This window comes from Dendrobates tinctorius, unplaced genomic scaffold, assembly GCF_039654945.1.
Source record: "Dendrobates tinctorius isolate UK_male_01 unplaced genomic scaffold, ASM3965494v1 ptg000162l, whole genome shotgun sequence".
Classification (NCBI taxonomy): Eukaryota; Metazoa; Chordata; class Amphibia; order Anura; family Dendrobatidae; genus Dendrobates; species Dendrobates tinctorius.
In genome coordinates this window covers 55,870,986-55,876,997 of record NW_027361829.1, presented here as the reverse complement: position 1 = coordinate 55,876,997, position 6,012 = coordinate 55,870,986, and the positions used below count along the sequence as shown (strand labels likewise).

Below are 6,012 nucleotides of genomic sequence, written 5' to 3'. Positions count from 1 at the left end.
AGCATTTGGTCATTAACAAAAGTTCATCTCAATATTTTACTATATATCCTTTGTTGGCAGTGACAGAGGTCAAACATTTTCTGTAAGTCTTCACAAGGTTGGCACACACTGTTGGTGGTATGTTGGCCCATTCCTCCATGCAGATCTCCTCTAGAGCAGTGATGTTCTGGGCCTGTCGCTGGGCAACATGGAGTTTTAAATCCCTCCAAAGGTTTTCTATGGGTTTCAGATATGGGGACTGGCTAGGCCACTCCAGGACCTTCATATGCTTCTTATGTAGCCACTCCTTCTTTGCCCTGGCGGTGTGCTTGGGATCATTATTATGCTGAAAGACCCATCCACATTTGATCTTCAATGCCCTTGCTAGTGGAAAGAGGCTTGCACTCAAAATCTCACGATACATGGCCCCATTCATTCGTTCATGTACACGGATTGCTCCCACATTTGATTTCATCACACCAAGCTGCTTGCCTATTGCAGATTCAGTCTTCCCAGCCTGGTGCAGGACTACAATTTTGTTTCTGGTGTCCTTCGACAGCTCTTTGGTCTTCACCATAGTGTAGTTTGGAGTGTGACTGTTTGAGGTTGTGGACAGGTGTCTTTTATACTGATAACAAATTCCAACATGTGCCATTACTACAGGTAATGAGTGGAGTACAGAGGAGCCTCTTAAAGAATTAGTTACAGGTCTGAGAGCCAGAAATCGTACATATTTTTAGGTGACCAAATACTTATTTTCCCCCATAATTAGCAAAATAAATGTTGCCAAATCAGACAAGGTGATTTTCTGGATTTGTTTTCTCATATTGACTCTCATAGTTGTGGTCTACCTAAGATGTCAATTACAGGCCTCTCTCATCTTTTTAAGTGGGAGAACTTGCACAATTGGTGGCTGACTAAATACTTTTTTCCCCCACTGTACATTAATTTCAGTAAGTTCCTTTAAACAGATAAGAAGCCTCTGCACAGCTCCAAATTATAGATCCTTAGTCAGCATGTACGATGTGCTGCTGCCACAGTGTAGAGCACTCATATAACCTGGCTGCAACACTTTTTTTTAAATGCTTTACTTAGCTGATTTACAGAAATATATACAGCCTTTCATTTGCATGAAAAAATTCAGCTAAGACAGAATTTTGTATTAGATAAAATTATTATAATTTTTTTAGGTCTACCCCATTATTTTTTACCATAAAACAGAAAAATGACAGCTAAAGTGCCAGGCTGGAGCTGGAAAGACACAATTGCACAATTTTTCGTAGTGATTTTTTTCTGTTTATGATGACATAATCAGTCATTTTTCTGTTTCCCTTTTACATTTGAATCATGTTGCTTAAAATGGCTACTATTATTTCTTTGTTTGATGAACTTACATATCTTAAGTATATACTTACTGTAGTATACTTTTTTTTGTAGTTCAGAGGAAGGCCTTTGGGCCAAAACGTCAAAAATATTATTTTGCAGCAGATACATGAAATAAATCTTTTGCATCATAATCTGGAGTGCCAATTTTTTTTATTTGATTGGAGTGGATTCCTATTTGTGCACTCTAAATACACTCAGTGTGCAGCATAGCTTTTTTTTCGTAGGCTGATCTCACACCTGCATCAAAGCTATGGAGCTTGCTGTTGGCAAACAAAAAGCTCCTGGGACACTTTGGCGAAATGGCCGTACCCCTTATTTCACAAACAAATCAATCTAATTTTGTGCTGTTAGTGTACCTGGAATAGACTAGGATTGCCTGTATATATGTACACTATGCCACCTCACACCATAGTTCCATGAGAGGGATTGGTGCCATGTTTCTTTTGTGAAGGTCTCCTCAAGGTGATGCCAATATAGTCTCCAGACCAATCTCCAGTTATCATTGTTTACATGACCAAAACAGGACTCACCATTGAAGAACTTAGACCTACTGTACATTCCAGACTCCGTAGATAAATTGCAGCCGCCTGGAAAATGCCATGAAGAGGCCTTTACAAGGGAACGTCTCACTGGTCCTACTCTCTGGATTATAGTGTGAGGTAGCAAAATGTACAGTAGCCAGATCCCTCTACTCTTCATTCATGGAATATTAATAGATTGATATTACATTGATTTAGTAGTGGAACCAATGGCAAGGACATTGGTATTCCTCAAGTGTCCCTGGAGCCATATTTAAAACAAAGCCAGGCTGAATGTTGCACTTGTTTTGCATCGCATTAATTGGGCACATCATTCATTGGCAATTGAAAAGGGAGCGACCGGTAGAAGATCTTGATGATTAGCGTATCAAAGTACAGTGGGTACGGAAAGTATTCAGACCCCATTAAATTTTTCACTCTTTGTTTCATTGCAGCCATTTGGTAAATTCAAAAAAGGTCATTTTTTTTCTCATTAATGTGCACTCTGCACCCCATCTTGACTGATAAAAACAGAAATGTAGAAATTATCAATTCCTTGGATATCTTTTTGTATTCCTTTCCTGTTTTATACAGTTCAACTACCTTTCCCCGTAGATCCGTTGATAATTCTTTTGCTTTCCCCATGACTCACAATCCAGAAATATCAGTGAATGGATGAAAGATGCAAGAGTCTGTCGGGATCGCAGAAACTCACTCAGCTTTTATGCACACTCACTGATTACAAGCAAACAGGTCAGAGGTGAGGATGTTACCTTTAGTAGCCATTCAAACCCATTTGTGTCAGATTCTGTGCATGTTATCAGGCCAAAATCACCAGGGTATGTGATCAGGGTCATTTGCATATTTTGGGTTGTCATTATGATTTAAAAAGAGAAAACACAGTAGTTTGACAACCCAACCTCTAACCATGAGTGTAGAAAAAGTTTTGGTGTTATTCATATTCTCTGAAAAAAGGCCAAGAAAGCAAAAATTCTGCCGGGCTTTTGAGCACAACTGTATATACCTAGCTCTGCAGGCTATGATTAGTGTAAGAGGAAAAGGAAGATAGTATCAAGCTCCGGATTGAATTAAAATTTTAACTTTTAATAGAAAAAGGTTAAAAAATTCCATGTCATAAAGTGAAAAATAGGAATGAAAGTCACATGCCCATAATAGGATATATCAGCTATGCATTTCAGATGCTCACATGCATCCTTTGTCTGAGATGTTATAAAATATTATGGACAAGTAACTTTATTTCCTATTTTTCACTCTGTCATGGAATTTTTTTTTTTAACCTTCTATTAAAAGTTTAAATTTTTATTCAATCTGGAGCTCAATAAAATCTTCCTTTGGCTCTTGGATACTTCACGTTTCTCAGAATGAATATCTGTGCTCCAAGTACATTGTGAACTACATTGGGTAAGCTGGTTACAAATTTGCTTTTCTTTTTTGATTAGTGCACCTCGCTAGCTCTGCATATAAATAGGCTAGTTGTTCATCTAAGGCTGGTTTCACACTTGCAGTTTTTTTCACGGTATTTTAGCGCTAAATAGCGCATGCGTTTTTTTTTTCCTATACTTTGCATGGGATGCGCTTATGTGCGCATACACATGCGTTTGTACGCGTTTTTCCGCGCATGCGTTTTTTTGCGGTATGCGTTCGGGCGCACAAAATGCAACCTGTTGCATTTTTTGGGCGTCCGACTTGCCTCAAAAAAACGCATGCGCGCGCAATGCGTTTTTTTACAGCAAGACACCCATTATAAGTCTATGGTGAGCATATGTGCGCATTGGCATGCTTATGTATGCGTTTTTTTTTGCACATGCGTTTTTTTTTTTTTACCATTAGTTTAGACAATGGAATTTAGGGGTTTGGGTTAGAGTTAGGGTTAGTTAAGGGGGTTTAGGGTTAGGGTCAGGGTCAGGGTTAGGATCAGGGTATGGTTTGGTTAAGGGTTAGGGTTAGGGTCAGGGTTAGGGTCAGGGTTAGGGTTAGGGTCAGGGTTAGGATCAGGGTATGGTTTGGTTAAGGGTTAGGGTCAGGGTTAGGGTTAGGGTCAGGGTCAGGGTTAGGGTTAGGATCAGGGTATGGTTTGGTTAAGGGTCAGGGTTAGGGTCAGGGTTAGGGTCAGGGTCAGGGTTAGGGTTAGGATCAGGGTATGGTTTGGTTAAGGGTTAGGGTTAGGGTCAGGGTTAGGGTTAGGGTCAGGGTTAGGATCAGGGTATGGTTTGGTTAAGGGTTAGGGTTAGGGTCAGGGTTAGGATCAGGGTATGGTTTGGTTAAGGGTCAGGGTTAGGGTTAGGGTTAGGGTCAGGGTTAGGGTTAGGATCAGGGTATGGTTTGGTTAAGGGTTAGGGTTAGGGTTAGTAAAGTCATGGTTTGGGTTAGTGTGAGGGGCCACCTAATGTTGGAAAAAACCGCAAACGCGGTAAAAACGCACTAAAAATGCATACAAATGCATAAAAACGCTGCGTTTTTTCATGCATGCTCATAAAAATGCTTGAAAAAAACGCAGCATCTGTATGCGTTTGCGTTTTTTCAATGCTTTTTTTGCGGGAAAAACGCGCTGCAAAAAAAAGCAAGTGTGAAACTAGCCTAAGACAGTCATCTCAGGGAAGCTGACCATACTGGATGCATCTTGGAGTAAAAGAGAGACAAAAATCTCTCTGAGAAGAGACAGCACAGGCCGTGTGCAGAGATTCGAAAGTATCATTGGTTGCTATGGACAATGGCTGTTTTGTTTGACTGAGCTGGGGTTAGCTCAGCAGTGTATGAATAGCTAGGGTCTGTTCTGTTTAGTTAACACCAGGACAAGTTTAAGGGTTTATGATTATGAGTTTGCATTGGTGCTGTGCAACCTGTGACTGCTACCTAAGGCTTAATGCCTACCAGAGAAAGTGAATCCCTTCAAAATATATATAGATATATACAAAATATATATACTAGATGGTGGCCCGATTCTATCGCATCGGGTATTCTAGAGTCTCTGCTAAAATAAAAAATAGTGATATATCCACCTCCCGACGGCCCCCGGACTCTTTTTCTCCTTTCACCATGCTCCCGGCATCTTCCAGTCCCAGTAATGCTTAGCGCTAAACACCGCTGATGACGTCGCGCTCTTGCGAGAGTGACGTCATCTCCGGCCCTTCTCGCTAAGCATTACTGGGACCGGAAGATGCCGGAAGCGTGGTGAGAGGAGGGACAGAGTATGCTTGGCACAAATTCAACACTAGACATTACCAAAAGAACCCCAGACCCACAGTGAAACCTGGTGGAGGCAGCATTATGCTTGGTGGCTGGAACTGGGGCTTTAGTCAAGGTGGAGGAAATTGCAAACAGTTCTAAATATCAGTAAATTTTACATCAAAACCTTCAGGTCTCTGCTAAAAACCTAAAGATGGAGAGAAATTTCCCCTTTCAGAAGGACAATGACTCTAGTCATACCTCCACATAAAAAAAAAAACCAATGGCTTTGCCGGAAGAAGATCAAAGTTTTGGAATGATCCAGCCAGAGCCAAGACCAGAAACAAATTAAAAATATGTGGGTTTTCCTGAAGAGAACTGTAGACAGGAGATGCCCTCGCAATCTCAAAGACTTGGAGCACTACTGTAAAGCTGGAGTCACACATAGTGACTTACCAGCGATCCCGACAACGATATCAACGTGTCAGGATCGCTGGTAAGTCGCTATGTGATCGCTGGTGAGCTGTCAAACAGCTTCACCAGCGATTAGCACAGCGATGCTGAGCGTGCGGCATCGCTGTGTTCGTTAGCGCTGATGCCATGGATCCATGTGAAAAATAGAATTAAAATAAAAAATATTGTTATTCTCACCTTCCGACGTCCCACGCAGCCTTCCCGCCTCTCTCCACGCTCCGGTCCCAGTAATGCTTTATGAGAATGACCGCGATGACGTCCGTTCTTGCAGGATCGCGAAGTCTCGCTGTCATTCTTGCAAAGGATTACTGGGAGTGGAGCGTGGAGAGAGGCGGGAATGCTGCGCGGGACGTTGGAAGGTGAGAATAACAATATTTTTTATTTTTTTTATTATGTTTTACATCCTAGTACAGCTGATCGCTGGTCTCCCGCCTGTCACACGCAGTGATGCGTGCTGGCCAGCGGGAGA

The 6,012-nt window shown here is 41.6% G+C and overlaps 1 protein-coding gene across 3 annotated transcripts in view; it reads right to left on the bottom strand.

The window, feature by feature from the left end:
• HECW1 (HECT, C2 and WW domain containing E3 ubiquitin protein ligase 1) overlaps positions 1 to 6,012 on the bottom strand; it is a 564,607-nt gene that overhangs the window by 471,934 nt on the left and 86,661 nt on the right. The gene's annotated exons all lie outside the window — the stretch shown is intronic.